This window comes from Onychomys torridus, chromosome 6 (assembly GCF_903995425.1).
Source record: "Onychomys torridus chromosome 6, mOncTor1.1, whole genome shotgun sequence".
NCBI classification, from domain to species: domain Eukaryota; kingdom Metazoa; phylum Chordata; class Mammalia; order Rodentia; family Cricetidae; genus Onychomys; species Onychomys torridus.
The window spans coordinates 15,317,996-15,334,298 of NC_050448.1; the positions used below are offsets into that span (position 1 = coordinate 15,317,996).

Here is a 16,303-nt window from a genome sequence, read left to right on the forward strand (position 1 = left end):
AAAAACTTATAAAGTCATCAACTAAAATGATTTCTTTAGAAAACAAATAAAAATGAATGTATTACTGTCAATACCAAAAGTACGTCTAGGATTGTTTGCCATTTACCCATGTCATTCATCTATGACTGATGTCTCTATTTCTATCCATGAGTCCACGGTAAGGCTATAGTTACATAAATGAAAACCCATCTAAAAACATAATTGCCTGCCTCTCAACGAAACAAATAGTAAACAAATCCCTTTGGAATGCGACAATAAAGCAGCAGCAACAATATACACAGAAAACAATCGCAGGACTGTTGTCATCGGTACACCCCTCAGATCTCTGTGGAGTGTTCATAGTGTAAAAGCTATGCATTTTGTAGAAACCACAGACTGAGGTCTCTAGAGTCCCTGGCTTGGTGCTTTCTCCCCAGCAGTGTGAGCTTGGGCAAACCTCAACCTCTCTGAGACTTGGGGTTGTCATCAGGATCATGGGATAGACGTGGGTTACGAATACCTGTTCCCCTCACAGTGCCAGAGAAGCCTGGAGAGAGGCTCCTCAGGACGGCCTGCTGCAGGTACAGCATGGTGAGGGAGCTTTCCGACTTGCTGCTGGGGGCATTGAAAGTGATTCCTGGTCAGGCTGAAGAAGGAGGGAAAAGAACCTTTCCACAGTGCTCTGGGTGGGGGTGATTGACAAAGCAGTGCTCTTTCCTGTTGCAAAGGGTCACAGGTTCCTGGGAAGGCTGCAGGGTGGGGGCTTTGCCCCAGAGGAACCAGCTCTCTCTGCAAGAATCCCTACACAGCTGAGCACAGAAAGGACCCTCAGGCAGGCCATCTTGCAAATAGCATGTGTGGCCTACCCTGTGCATAACCCACTTTTCAGTACCAGTTACACTACAGGCCCAAGGCCTCTGTTTTTTGTTTTTGTTTTTTTAAAGCTGGAGATGTTTTAAGTTTGTTTTGCCAGCAATGATAAACTCTTCATTTGGACAAATGATCTCATATTGTCTTTTTGTAGCAAATAATATCATCTTAGATGTATGCTGCTTAAATTCTTCCACTTTGTATAAAGCCAGCTTTTGGTGGGACATAGTTAACTATTAGTCATGTTAATTTTGAAGTGTACTTAATGTAATTATTTTAAAAATCAACTTGTATAGGTACTTTAAATATTTCAAATCTAGAGTTTACCATATTTTCTTTAAAAACAAGAAAAATCAAAAACCACAATGAAACACCACAGGTATCTGCTGCATACTTCGTGCTTGAGTTTTCCCCATTTATCTTGTGGGTGTCCAACTTCTTTCTTTTGTCCAGAGTGAGAGATGGCCCCTCCTGTCCTCACTCTGAGGTACTTCACATTGTCCGACATGCGTAATCAATCTTGTACTTAAACCTTTGTGAGGAAGCAGAGCAGATGGATAATGGGAGCGAGGTTGCCGTTCGGGCTCTGGTGGATTCATGAGCTGCCCCCACAGCCATGGCTCTGCTGACAAAGGTAAGGGACAGAAAGTTTAGTTCAGGGCTCTCCAGGTTCCCTGTCTGCTGTTCAAGTACCACCCACCCGCCTTTGGTTCGAACAGCTGGCATCAGGGTGGTAGTGGAAGGGGGTTTACCTCTTCCTCAGAATAAAATTACACATAACTTCAACTGCCTGGGGAGTTACCCGAATTAAGGGACGAGTTCCAGTTGACTGACTAGGGCCTCCATGTCATGAAATTGCTCCTGTCTAAGCCTAGAGTTCACTCTGTCTAAACTACACATTGGCGTATTAGTGGAGCACCATGACTCTTCGATGGAAACTTGGGTCCCTTCTGTACTAGAACCTTCCCTGACCTTTGTTGAACACCACAAAGAAACCAAATGCCAACCCCTGTTTGTCTCAAATTTTCCCCTAATAATGCTTGGTCCAAGTCTGCGTTTCCAGCCAGCCTTTCATTTAAAAACACAATCTCATTCAAAACCTGCCTGGTAACTTTATCACTGAGGTAACTGTTACCTATGATGCAGGCTGACCTGGGTCCTTGTAGCACTTGACATCATCTTTTGGACGGGTTACAGAGCCTTTTGAGGGAGTTGTTAGAAGCAGGCTCACCCTGCAATGCAGAACCGGTTGCAGAAGAAAATTAGTGCATTTATCTGTCAGCATTAGACTAGATTTTCAATGCAGTTCACTAGTCACAGGGTCTGGTTTTCTCTTCCTCTGGGAGATGAAACCGATATGCCGGTGGGTAGTAGAGGTGCCAGTTATAAATTGGACCATTGGAGCATGCACACATGAGAAATAGAAAAAAAGACTTTAAGGCCATAAATTTAGTTCAAGGCAAAGAATTTCCCTAAAAATAGTCTCGCTTGTTAAAACACCGTAGGAAAGATGTGTGTCAGGAAACCGCTGGCAATGTCAGAAGCACTTCACGTTTCTTTCATGGGAACCGGTGTTTGCAGCCCTCTCTCCGATGCCATGTTCATTTTACCTGCTTCAGGGCCAAAGGAAAGGAGGGGGCTAACTCTGATGCTAAAGAAGTTATATATATATAAAAGTGCACTACTTAGTTTCTTCTTCCATGTTTTGGAGCCTGAGGGAGTTGCTGCAAGTCTTAGCTTCAAGCAGCTGGGCCGGTTTGGTTCTTTCCTGTGCTGTGTTCTGCATGCAGCTGCAGCTCACGGAGACTCCACCCAATGGGGCTCCAGATCAACTCATGACTTTGCTCAGCTCCATCAGAGATGCTGCTCAAAACAGGCTGTTGCTTATCTCCTGCTCTGTGGAGAGATCCAGGTGGAAAGCCCAAATCCCCACCTGGTGGTACTGATCCATTAGGTAGGCTGAAACGAGAATGTTCAAAGTGCTTCCTACAATTCCTACATGTAGGATCCACATGCCTCTCAGTACAATAAACCCAGAGTGTCTCCTGACCTCAGGCGCTGTACTGACCTGCCCAGGCCTATGGATTCAATTCATTGCCCAGAGAACCTGTAAGACAAGAGACACTGTGCAATAGTTTTTCATAGAATAATAGCCAGAGGCCATTAAAAATTCAGTGGGGAACATCAGCAGAACCTTCTTGGAAGTAGGAATTCTTGGAAGTAGGAAGGAAGGTACCAAAGATGTGCCCAAGATGGCAGGTCAACTCATTGTCAGCCAGGTCTTTATGTTATCTATTGTATGCCCACCTGTATATTGGATATTACTTCATTGGTTTGATTTATGGTTTTGATGGGGTTTTGTGTTTGAGAAAGAGAGAAATAAAGGTGGGAGGGGAGGGGAGAGGCAGAGAGGGGTTTACTTTAGTTACAATTCCAGGTTATAGTCCATCACTGCAGGAAAGCCATAGCAGGATCTTGAAGCATCTAGAACCCACAGTCAAGAACAGAGGGAGAGCGTAAACCGTGCATACTTACTGGAGCTCAGTTCCCTCTCCACATATACACAATCTAGAACTAACCCAGGGTGGACCTTCTTACCCCACTGTAATGGCGACCAACTTCCACAGACATGGCCACAGGTCCACCTGATCTAGACAATCTTAGACTTTCTTCACAGATGATTCCAGGTTGTTTTAAGTTGATGATGAAAACTAACCTAACCATCATGGTACCTCTGGAAAGAAGGGAGAGGCAGGGACTAAGGAGAGAGACTGGGTGCATTCCTGGAGTGAGCACAGCTTTCTACTGATTTTTTTATTATTTTATTTTTTAGTTTTTCAATACAGTGTTTCTCCTTTTAGCCCTGGCTGTCCTGGAACTCACTCTGTAGACCAGGCTGGCCTCACACTCTGGAGATTCCCCTGCCTCTGCTTCCTAAGTGCTGGGATTAAAGGCATGTGCCACCACCGCCCGGCTGCTCTTTTATTTTTAATATTCCACTGAGTCCAATGGCTGTGGGTGAAGGTTTGTGAGTTTTGAGACAGGCTCTCCCTACGTAGACCTGGTTCACCTGGAAATGGCTGTGCAGAGTAGACTGGCCTCAGACTTGTGGAAATCCACCTCTGCCTCATATGTGCTGAGATGGTAGCGGGATATTGGTTTCAACCTTTCCTTCATGAAGACATGGTCTTTTAGGGTAACCAGAGTTCTTCTTTACATGGACTTCCTCCCTCCTCATCCTCTCTATCTTCTCACAGGATGGCCTTGTTCATCCTCCTGTGCCTGGAATGGTGCCTAACATAGAGCAGGTCCTCCACACATGTATCTTAAAGGGAGGGATGAATGTTAAAATATGAGACGTGTGATAGTGTGTTTACAAAAGCTTTGCTTTTTTTCTTGGATGGGGGAAAAGAATTTTGAAAAGGGAGATACTCAAAATGACTGAAGTGTTTAATAGGCCCATGACAGGTGACAGGAAGGTTGTAGGCAGGGACAGAGAACTCAGAACAAAAGTCACATCCACCTGACTACTGACAGTTGCAGCAAGCCATTGGCTACAGGAATTCTGAAGCTGGAAATGTGTCAGGCAGGTTAAGGAGTTGGCTGAGAGCTCAAAGGAGAACTGAGAGCAAATTTGTGGGTGCTGAGACCATGATGACAGATAGGGACTGTCCTGTGAGATCACAGCTTGGCCCCCAGAATCTCTGTGTGACAATCCGAACTTGGTGGCTTGGGAAGTGGAGTCTGGTGAGAAAGGCTAGTTGTGAGCTAGGGTCTTAATGTAGGTTTGGACTTCTCAACTTCCAGAGCTGCAAGAAAGAAATTGATGGTTTTGAGTGGTCTGGCTCTGGTATTCTTATAGCTGGGACACAGTAGAACAAGGGCAAAATTCAATTTAATAAAAATAGATTGAGCTCATGAGCCCTCCCTCCTAACTAGGGTGCTATGGACAGCTGACAGCCTCGGGGGAAAGGAGGGTCAGTTTTCTTCAAGGGTCTTTACTTCCTACTCCTTCCCATCTTAATTTAGATGGTGGGATCTTCCTTGAAGTCACATTATAGTCAAGGTCCTTGGTTAAATACAGCTACCACTGCCGTAGAGCCATTCAGGATATTTTAGAAAATTCCCTACCACCACTATGGCCCCAACTTATTGTGTACCTGTCATTTCATCTCACCTGATTCAACCCATTTTATCTACCTGCCATGTCCCAGGTGACCACGATGTGACAGGTCTGTGATGGGTGCCTGGACTGGTCTTCAGATCCTCCCCATCGCTTCACAGACAGCATTTTTCCTAAGTCAGAGGTCACACATGGTCAACCTTGGCAGCTTGAACAATCAAGGCCCCCACAGAATCACAGAGACTCAATTTGGAGCTATAACTTCCTCAGTGTTACATCACTTGGCTTCACATTATTGTTTTTGTGTATGTATTCCAATTGCGGAGCTGCATTAAGTCCTTAACTTGCAGAGACAAAGCTGAGTTCTAGAAGGTCGGTGATCTGTTCAGACAGGTTTTTTTCTTCTTTTTCTTTTTCCTCTTCCTCCTTCTTTTTAGCATACCTCTACACAGAATTGGTTTCTTAATAAGTAAATAATCTATGATGATGAGCAAACACTTCTCAGGAAGACAAAGGTAGGATTCTAGAGTTTCTATCTTCTCGGTAGACTTTGAGATGCAGTTTCTGCTAGGAGAATAAATGCACTTAGGAGTGAGAACTGCATTTGCCCAAACCATCTCCAGATAACTGACTGCAAGTCCCAAGCCATTGGCTTGATGGTGCACCAGAAGGACAGTGCATGACTTCTTCTGTGAGTGAACTCTACCAGACTTTCAAGATTATTATTTTTTTCTTTTTCTCAGAAATTCTATCACTGTTTCTCTCCATTATAAATTTTCCCTACAAGTATAAAATATACTATATTTGAAATACAATGAAAATATCAGTCTCAAGACACACTAGCTATGTGACATGGGAAGCCATTTACCATCCAGAGACTTAGTTTTAGGATATGCCATTAGGACATCATGTGATCTTAGAACAGCGTACCATTGATGCCTCTCTCATGGTTGCTAGAAGTGAGATCTGGGATGCTGTGCACACATGCTAAATTTAAAGAATAGAATTAATTTTTTAGTTAACACACAAGCTCATTTTTAAAGAACATATATTATAAAGAGCCAGACAACACACAGAATGGAAAATAGCAGAGTTCCTTCTACACGGCTTTTGCCGCGGTATATAAACACTGCCCTTTAGGGAGTTGCAAGTAATGACGGTTTTGAGCCTGTTTTGCAAGGGAAACACAGAAGCATTTTTTTCCTGCATGTACTCTATCACTTGAGTTTTACGCCACTGCCTGTCTCTCAGTACTATAATCGTCTACAGAGGTGGTAAACAAAGGCCTAGAAATCAAAGGGGCTGACTAATCTGCTCGGGCTCATGGTGGCTACCAGCCCTGGCAACCTGACTCTGAAGCACACACTCTTAAGCACACTGTTTATGAGGAGGCCGTAAAGCAAGTTCTAACCTGAATCCAAAATCAACTTTCCAAGCTCATGAATAAGTAGATAACATGAGGGTGCTAAGGGAAGAGTTGGGGTTCCCCACTCTGGTCTTATTTGTTGATTAACACTCAGAAGCATGTGAAAGGGCAGATAGCCAAGCGGCCCTTGATGAGCGTGAATACCACAGCGGATATGTGATGGTGGCCAGTGACAGAAGCAACTTACCAGCTGAGTCCTGGCGTCACTGCTGCCAAGCACATCCCAGTCTCACAAAGGGAGAAATCCAGTAATGAGCATGGCATGATGCACCCGGCAAGGCAAATCAGGCCAATGTGAAGGGGGCTGTTAAACTGGAGCCTAGAGAAAAATCTTCCACTATGCAGACCCTCTAGGGGCAATCTCTGCCCTCCCTACAGTGTATGTCATGTGAACAGTAGTCATGTTCTCAAGGCCTACACAGGAAGGAGAGAGACTTTGGGCCCTCCCCAGGTATGGAGACTTGACAGGACTGGACTCCTCTGTGTCCTGATGTGCAGGTGTTGGCTCAGGGCCTCCCAAGTTAGAGGAGCTGCTACTTTTTTTTTTTTTTTTTTTTTTTTTTTAACACTCTGAATGGAACACGAGAAAACTAAACTCTGAACATACCAGCATTTCTGCCCAAAGAGCCACATCCTGGAGATGATTGGCTTGCTGGGAAGCAATATAGCTTCAAACAGAACCCTTCAGCCCCCGGACAGGCCCTCCCAGTGAGTCCCTGAGCTGTTGGCTCTGCTGTGGCCCTTCACCTCTGCATGGAGTTAAGACCCAGCCCTGAGCTCAGGCTGCCACTAAGGAGGGCAGCAAAGATCCTCAGCGCCCCTGAACAGAGGAAGACATAGGAGAAACAAATCAAACAGAACAATCAGGGGTGAATTTTCAGTGTAGCCCAGCATGGAGATTTCCTGGCAGGATTTCCATTAACTCGAATGGGAGGTGTGTGGCTAAATCCCTACACACTGTGCTGAAAATGTGCCTCTAAGTGCCAGGCTGCATTATGCCGAGGACAAAAACACAAACCACCTCAACCAGGAGAGGTGTGCACGGCTAAGGTTCCACGACCCCCTGCAGAAGGTGTCTCAAGCCATGACCATCCTGGGTGAGACACAATGGACCCCCACACAGCCTGGCAAAGCTTACTGGGTACAGGAGGGTTCTGGGCAGCTGCTTGCGAGTCTCTCCTCTCCTCTCCTCGATACAGACATGATTGTGGGTCGATCTGGAGTTCCATGCAAATGGCTGGTGTTTGCTAAAATGATTTTTCTCCCGCGCGGGTAACCTGAAGTTTCAGTAAAGCTCAGCATTGCATCAGGCCACCGGAGCCAGAGGCTCAGAAGGTGACAGTGTGTGATTCGTCTTGATGTGGTTTTATGGCCTCTGCAAGATAAAGGCTTCGAAGGACTCTTACTCCGGGATCAAAGAAAATAGTCATGAAATCACTTACCTTGCCTGCTTCCACGGCACAATTTGCTTTCCAGGGCATCCACAGTGATTATGAAACATGCCTGATCTCTGGGCTCCCCTCCTCAAAGCTCTCCACTGGCTCTCCTCTTTTCTACAAAAGCTTAAGCATCCCCATAAACTACTTTATCTTATCTCCCACTGTATCTGCACATGCATTTGCTTTGTTTCATTTATTTGTTTGTAAGACAGGATCTTATGTAGCTCAGACTAGTCTCAAGCTCCATATTGCAGCTGAGGCTGGCCTTGAACTCCTGGTTGTCCTGCCTCCAGTGCTGAGGCTATAGGTGTATCCCAGCACACCCAACTAACACCGTGCTAGGGGTCAAACCCAGGGTTCCCCACATGCCGGGCAAGTGCTCTGCCCACTGAGCTGCATCCCGGTCTCCCGGGCATTGTTTCATTTATCTAGCTAAACAAAGTTACCTCTGGTTAACCTTACTCATACTGTTCCTTCTTGCCAAATTGTTCCCTCCCAGTCGCCTTCCTGCTCCCTCACCCTTCAAAGCCAAGGCCACATGGAGCTTCTTCCTCATCATTTCTTATATTGCCTTTCCAGTCATCCTACTGCATCATCTCTGAACTCAGTCCTTTGCTTAGGTGCCTTGATTTCAACCACGAGTTGTTCCCTATCTTTGTATCTCAACTACATTGTCAGCTCCATGAGAATTTCCAAATCTTCATGTCCCCACAAGGGTACCCACCATAGGCCCTTGATAAAGACTTGCCACCTGCATCAGTTAGGTGCAAAGACCAGGCCTCATTACTCTGCCTTCTCCAACACCAATTTCTCCATCTCCTTCAGGTCACGGTGGTGAAGACAACTGCAAGAAATGTAGCCATCAGCAGTGATGCGACAATCACCCTCCCACACAATACACAAACACTGCGTGAATGCTCTTCCTTGTGTGCATCGGGACACTGCTCAGGTGGCACGGGCATGACTAGACTGCACGCCTGCCTCAGAGTGGAGCAGAGTCTAGAAGTCAGTGGAATGATGGGGAGGCTTGAAGGAGCACCACTGAATGCCTATGAAGGTGTCTACCCAGAAAAGGCTGCAGTCAGAGAATGGAACAGTCGGGCCTTCTCTCTTGAACAGGCTGGTGCCTAGAAAGCTGAATACTGTCGCAGGTGATGGCAGCCTCACTTAGAAAGAGACCTGGTGAGACTGTGAATGAGGCCAAGGTGGTATCCCACTTCTCCTCTGTCCCAGCTTCCTCAAACCCACAGCCGGACCCTTTCTTGTCTTATTTCTCCCCTCTGAATTTGCAAGACAAGTTGGCTTCTGCTTGTCTCTGGTAAATTTACCAAGCCAAGATGGGCTGGATTAGGTTCTCCCTGGGAAAAGGCTAAAAGGAAGGAGCTTGACTTAAAATGAATCCAGCTCTGGGAACCAGACAGAGCTCAGTTGGGGGCTCCAGGACACAGGCTTTCTCAGAGAGCTCCCTTCTCCTCTGTGGGCAGGCTCCTTGAATCTGTAGTCCTTAGCTTCTTCTAATTCAGCAGCTAACTCCTACTGGGCAGGGCTAGGCAAGCATCAGAAACACTGTGCTTAGAGTACACAGAGCAGATACACGTCTCTAGAAGACATGCTTGTTAGATTCGGAGACTTCTTGCAACACTCCAGGTGTGGCCGAGCGTGGGCAATAGAAATGTCTCAAGCTGAGAGCCGAGTTCAAAGTGTCAACAGAGTGTCTGTGAAGCGACTGGCCGTGCAAGCTGCAGGTCAGGAGACAGGAGAGGTCCTAGGAGTTCCCGGCCCCACCACAGCATTAGCACGGGAATCTAGGCAAGCTGTTGATCTCCTCACCTCAATTTCCTCCTGTTTAATTATGTATCTGGAGATCGCCTCTCTCGGTAAAGATTTTAGTAAGTACACAGTCCAGCTTCCAAGTCCTTGGCTAGAGTGAGCTCTAAAAGCCCCAAGTCTGGAACCTCCCCTACTTTCAAGAAAAATAGAACAGCCCTTCCTCCACCCTCTTGGTACTATTTAGTTTCATCAGAAGAAAAATTTGGAGTTCTTCACTTCCTCGGCTCTCTTTCCTACTGAGGAGAGCGGTGCTAACATCTCCCGCATTGTGACTAGATCAACATTCTAACAGCTGTGAGAGCAAGCCGTGATCCCCAGAACACAAGCACACTTTCTTTCCTGAGAAAGACTGTTTTCCTAGCGCTAGCCTCCCCTCGTTCCCCCAACTCATACCCCCCTTCTCCCCTCCCACCACCCAGCTCAACCCAGATCACATTAGAGTCCCAGAGCACAGGGCACAGTTCTCATCTGTCTGTCACCAAGGAGGCAGACGGGTTGGAGGAACAACAAGTCGCTTGTACCTGAAGAGGAGAGGACACCCCTGGGAAACAAGCAGATGAGCCACCCCACGAATCCGAGCCACACTGGAGGTAAACAGAACTGCATGAGAAAGCACAGGCTATCTCTGCATCATCCTTCTCTCTCACACTGCCCTGCTGGCGGCCTGAGGGGGACCTGAAACTGTAGCTGTAGCCTGGACCAATATCTGATTCTGAGAAAGTTAACCCTCGCAAAGGTGATTTGCTTTCCCTGGGTCTCCTGGAGTCGAATAACCATCCATTTCTACTGCCTTTCTGTAGGTTATATTCTTTTGGGGGGAAGTGTATTGACGTGGTGAAGAGGCAGAAGCTGCTGAGATTGACCTGGTGTTTGGGTAGAGAGCACCAGCCTTTAAATAATCGAATGAGTGCACAATCCAGAGGAAAAGCTTTGAAACATGTTTAGGGTACTTTTCTTAAAATGCACACATCACAAAATGACACTTAGGAACACCTGTCTTTGTGACACAGGGCAGGTGTCCAGCCACTGGATTCTCGGCCACCCAGTGGGGAGTGAGAGTACATTCCACAGGTGTTGGTTCAGTGGTCTCTGTTGTGAATGCTTTGATTATCTCGATTCGACAGGCTGAGATGGGACTATTAGTCACTTGATAATGACTGCGGGACCGGGCTTGGGTCAGGCAGACCACACATGTGGGCAACATCACTTCCTAGAAACATGACATCTGTAACCAGAAAAAGAGAAACTCACAGAAGCCTGCCTGGTGGCCACCTCAGTGGGGCATAGATGTTGCAAAATAGATGTTAAAATATGAAATTCATGTCTCAGTGTTGTAAAATCTGAGCAACCATAAAGCATTTTTTTCACCTCTAAGTTTACTGCTTATTCAAAATGCACCAGTGCAAAGCTATTTAGTGTGCAGCCTGACTGCCGGCCTGAAATGCCTTGAGTCTGCTGAGCCTTCTGAAGGTATGCTAGGAGCCAGTGCATCGCCAGGCCACTTCCAAGCCCAGAAGAAGGCTCTTGTTGGGAAGGCCAATCCTCTGCTCTTCTTTTGCAGCATGAAGCCTGGAGGAAGGAAGTGTGAGACTGATGAGCATAAGTCAGGACAAGGCCCCAGGTCAGTCACAGGGATAATTATAGATGTCAGCTAGTCACTTGCAGGATGCTGGTGAGCTGCTCCTAAGTTAGATCTTAGACATCATCAGTAATCACAGAGTACCTCACATCACCTAGTCAGACACTAAGGCCAACAAGACCAGGAAAGAGGGAATGAATGAGCAGAATGAGCCGTCAGTTAGTTACAACATGCCACATCACCAAACTTTGAACTTTGCCTGATATTTCCTTCAGGGACTTTTTTTTTTTTTTAAGACAAGGACAGCAAGGCACAAGTTAGGTAACTTGTCATTTGGTGTTTATGGGTGCTTAAAGATTCTGGAAATCTCAGAGTTAGAAATCTAGGAGGGATCACCCAGCATTTCTGCCTCCTCTGAGTGCCTTGGAGTTAGGGATGTCAGTTTGTCTTAGAGTTTTTTAACATCATTCAAATAACCAGGAGTCAATGGTTCCCATAGTCACTGGGTTGGTACACTTTCAAGTTGGAGCAAGAGTCTGCCTAAGTATGACAACCTCCACACCCACTGCCTCACCCCACCCTTGCTCCCTGGCTCCCTCTATCCCCTCACCCAAGACCCCCACTCCCTGGGTCCCACCCCCACTCCCTCACTCCCATTCCCTGGCTCTGGCTCCACCCCCACCCCACCCTCACTCCCTCACTCCCATTCCCTGGCTCTGGCTCCACCCCCACCCCACTCTCATTCCCTCACTCCCATTCCCATTTTCTTGGTTCCCACCTCACCCCAAAGTAGATTGAGCTCCCTGGTTTTCTCAGGTTACTCCCATGTAAGTAGTGACTAGACTCAAGGTGTCCAACACAGCAGCGCCACAGTAGCTTCTGCCCATGGAGACAGCACAGAAGAGAATGGGGGGAAAATCGTACTGAAAAACCACCCTCCCAGGAGAACCAGCTAAGACCTGGAGCTGGAAAAACTCAGAGCCAGGGCATTTCCTCTGTGAGCTGTGTGGACTTCCTCAAGCCTCAGCTTCCACAGAGTGTAGTTTCCTGTAATGGCTGTCTCTTGGCTCACTGGTTCTCCTAAAATCTATTCCAGCTCCTTTTGGTGACAATAGCTTGATGTTCTTTCTAGAAACCCTCCTTCACTTGGCCCAGATTGTGAAGTTTCCTCAAGATTCCAGGGTGATGGCAGATTTGTCTAGCAGGCCACAGCTCAGGGATGGACACATGAGATGTTGGCGGGGACAGACCTCTATTTGTATTTGTTATAGGTTCTCCTATCTCTCAGGCTGACAGTGGGATGATCCTGACTTACAGGAGTAGAGCCCTATCTAGGAGATCGCTACTACGGCCACCCCCATTCCCCACCCCCCACCCCCGATCACTCTGTGACTTCTCAGGGGTGTTGGTTATATCCTGCTTCTGGTCTTCTAGTGGCTTTACAACACTTGAAGACCTTAGCACACACTGGAGTCACCTAGGTCTGTCCTAGGCCTTAGAGGTCCAAGACTCAGTCCAGAATTTCCAGGTAAACTCCTGAAGAAAAAAAGATACTACTGATACAAGTGCTGTACTCTGAGAAGCAGAGTTAGGGCTCAAACCCTCTTAATGGATGGAAGACTAATACAAATACTTTAACAATGGGCCCTTCTCTGCATTTTTTTAAGTTAACCGGAAATTCTTGAGGTTGTGCCCCAGGCCATATGACAGCTCTTTGGGAATATTCTCGTTTTCTCCACACTATAGAAAGACTTCTGTATTCAGAAAGCTCTCTTCTCCTTGCATATATCTTCCTGGAATTTTTTCTGACAGATGTTTGGTAATGATTGAAAATGGACCAATTTGCTATATTAATAAAGGGAAACAACCTAGTGGCCCACCAGCTGATGAACACACAAAACATGTGGTATGTGTACGAAGTGGAATACTATTCAGCCATAAAAAGTGAACTCTGGACATGTGTGACAACATGGAGATCTAGAGATCATGGTGTTAAGTGAGATAGCCTGACAAAGTCTACACAACCTCATGCACAGTTTTTGAGGAGGTTGATCATATGAAGCTGGGATCACCCAATTTCAACTTCTACTGCTTCTGGAGAGGACATGGAGAAAGATTCAGTAGATGCTGGGTTGAAAGGAACAGAGGGTGCCAGGGTGTCACTGAATATTGGTGGCAATTATTGACCTGTGTAGTTTTCCACTACCTAATAGTTGTGTTGTTTCAGTTGTATACCACTGTAGGGCTATTGCCTTTTCATAATTATTTTTGTTGAGAATTTCATGTATATAATTCATTCTGATCAAATCTACCCTGTCTCATTTCCTTCCATTTAATTATTTTCCTTTCTTTTCTACCACTCCCCACCACAACATCATGTGCTCAAAAACAGAAAAAGCAATAAGACCATTTAGAGCTGCCTATATGTGGTGAGTGTAGAGTTATCTGTTGAATCCAAGGAACTGTAAGCTTTCCTAGTCTATGACTGGCCCCAATCAAGGACACACAGAGATCATTCCTAAAATCACCACAACACAGCAGAACTGGACAGCATAAATTTTAGTTCTTTGGTCTCCATAACTATCTGACCTTCAGTTTCATTTGCTCCCTCACCTGTCTCATCTTCAGGAATGAGGAGAATGGTATCACATGGTTTCCATAGAGATTACATTGGCTAATGGTACACAGCCAGTGCTTAGAATGCCTGGTACACACTAAGTACTCTATAAAGATGAGCTTTCGTATTGTTTCTTGCCAAAGAATATAACCTTAAAAAAACCTCTGCTCTCCATATCTTAACAAATATACGAATGAAAAATACCCAAGGAAAAAAATCTGAGATGAGAGTAGTCTACACTTTTTGGGAGGACATGGGGGTTCTTCTGTGATTGCTTTGATTAAATTCAATTCCAGACTTTGCCACACTCTTGGCGTGTCAATGGGAAGGAGTTAGATGGGGTTCCAATTCACTAGACAAGCTGTGCCTCTCTATTACTGCCCCCCCCATCCTTCTAAGGAACCACAGGGAGGCCTGCTGAGCACTTGACTGTTGGTCCCTGGGACTCTGGTGTGTTTTTCTTTGGAGCAGGAGGTCACTGTAGGTTGAGAACTGCATCTGTGCCTACCACTCTTACCTTACTACTCTAGGACATTAAACTAGCGTCCGCCTCTCCGATTTTTTTCTCCTTCTCTTTCTTCTGTATTTGTCCAGCTCTTTATTTTTCTCCCATGAAATTGTATTTTTAAGCCTCTTCAAATATACTCTGGATAAAGTAGAAACTAAAAAAATAGATGAGTAAACCAAGAGACTGAATGGCTGGAAGCACATGAAACTGGTCCCTTCTTTCAATCATTGGTTTATGGTGAAATAACATCCTACTCATTTGATTTCTTGTTTAACCTCAGGATAGGCTTTAATTCAGAAAGTCTCTGAGCTTTGGGAGGACTAGAGCTCCAACCCTGAAATGCCTCACAGAAAGATGACTTCATAGAAAGTGCTCACCATGGGGTCACATGAATTAGGCTCATCTCCAAACATATATGTACAGTGTGAAATGGGACCCAGGGTCTCCCAGAGAGGGAGGAAGTTGGACAGTCCAGATCTTTCTGAAAGGGATGGTTTAAAGATATCTGTTGTGGGCCACTTATGGAGTGAAGTGAAGCACACCTTGATGGCGTCATTCATCTCACCAACAGAGCCAAGACAGGCTTTAAGGCTCTGGACTTGGCATTTCTGGCTTCCTGTGGAGACAGTACCAATATAGAGAAGTCAGGTCGTTAGTTATACCTCTGAGTTGCAGTTTTCGCTACATGGAATGCTGACCTTGGTGTCAGCGACACAGTGGTCCTTCTGGTGATCATGAGGACAAGACCTTGTATGAGTTTCCTGTATTCACCTCCTGTGATGGTGCTGTTGGGGTGCTGAGCTCACAGAGCTGAGTGATGACAAGTGCCTAGAACTTTCCACGCTGCCTGTCCATCCTCTGCCTCAGCTGCCCTCTCAGGAATCAGGGTGTATAGCTGCAGTGGTTGTTCTGAGGAGGAGACTAAAGGAAGACCTGTGCTGCAGAAATTGCTGCCAAGCCTTAGAAGGAGACAAGCTCCTTGCCTCGGCAGCCTCTGCTTCGCCGAGGAAAGCCAGCTGTCTTACCTGGGCAGAAAGCATTGAGGGGTTTGGGCAGCTGTCAGTGGGCAAGTTCTCCTGGCTTTTTCCTTCTTGTCTAAGTTTCTTGCCTTCCTTTATTCCAGTCTCTTTATTCCTTTTGGTGCAACAAGATTTCCCTTCCGGATCATCCATTCCCAGTAAATCATCTTTTGTCTTCACTGGAGAAGAAAACAGCCTTTGAGTTTTCAGAGGGCTCAGCATAATTTGTGCCCCCCCCCCCCAAATCATACTGTTTTCAAAAAAGTGTCCAAGGCAGCACAATATTAGGTATGTCAATGCACTACTCTTTTATCAGAGGGTCATGTAACCAGTATAAAGGTCAAAGTAGTTCAACGAATTCTGAAGAGTGTGTACCCATGTTCCAACTCTTGAGTCAATCCATAGACTCTTCATCACCACAGAACCCTCCAGATCCCCATAGCCAGTGCCCAAGCTGCACGTTCTTATCTCTAACATTATAAGTTAACTTGACAGTCCTTAAAAATTGAAATAATTTGTATTTTATAATATTCACGTTTTGGAGGACAGTTTCTCTCAATACGATGCTTATAAGATTTCCTGTATTGTCTTTAATGCTTGTTAGTTCTGTTTTAAGTGTTAAGTAGTATTCTACTGTGCATTTTGTTTCTCTGTCCCCCTGTTGACAGATATTTGGATTATTTCCAATTTGGAGTGATTATAAGCTTGGAATGAGGATAAATGAATCCTGCTTGAGATTCTGGCCACAGGTCTTCATGTTCAAATGCTGTGTTTTGTCTTGAGTACATATCATAATTGGAATTTTTAGGTCTTCTATGACATATTCCCCAAATTTTCATAAATTTGACTCAAATCTACTCTTCAAGTTCAACTTACAATTTCCTGGAAATAGAAGGAAAGAAAAAAAGTTAAA

At 45.6% G+C, this 16,303-nt stretch overlaps 2 long non-coding RNA genes across 8 annotated transcripts in view; one reads left to right on the forward strand and one right to left on the reverse strand.

Annotated features, from left to right (window-relative positions):
• Positions 1 to 1,207: 1,207 nt before the first annotated feature.
• On the reverse strand, positions 1,208 to 9,727 carry LOC118585869. Of its 2 annotated transcripts, none has more exons than XR_004945245.1 (4): positions 9,668 to 9,727; positions 8,562 to 8,681; positions 2,002 to 2,081; positions 1,208 to 1,474 (listed from the first exon to the last, which is right to left on the reverse strand). It is a non-coding gene; the product is annotated as an uncharacterized LOC118585869 (long non-coding RNA). The 2 variants fall into 2 exon arrangements; XR_004945244.1 differs by having other exon boundaries at positions 1,985 to 2,081.
• A 91-nt stretch (positions 9,728 to 9,818) lies between these two features.
• The window catches only part of LOC118585986, a 34,587-nt gene continuing 28,102 nt past the window's right edge, over positions 9,819 to 16,303 (forward strand). Inside the window, exon 1 of one of the 6 annotated variants that reach the window (XR_004945263.1) lies at positions 9,819 to 10,257. This is a non-coding gene — a long non-coding RNA (uncharacterized LOC118585986). The remainder of the gene's footprint in view (positions 10,258 to 16,303) is intronic. The other 5 variants (XR_004945260.1, XR_004945258.1, XR_004945259.1 and 2 more) reach the window with 5 other exon arrangements.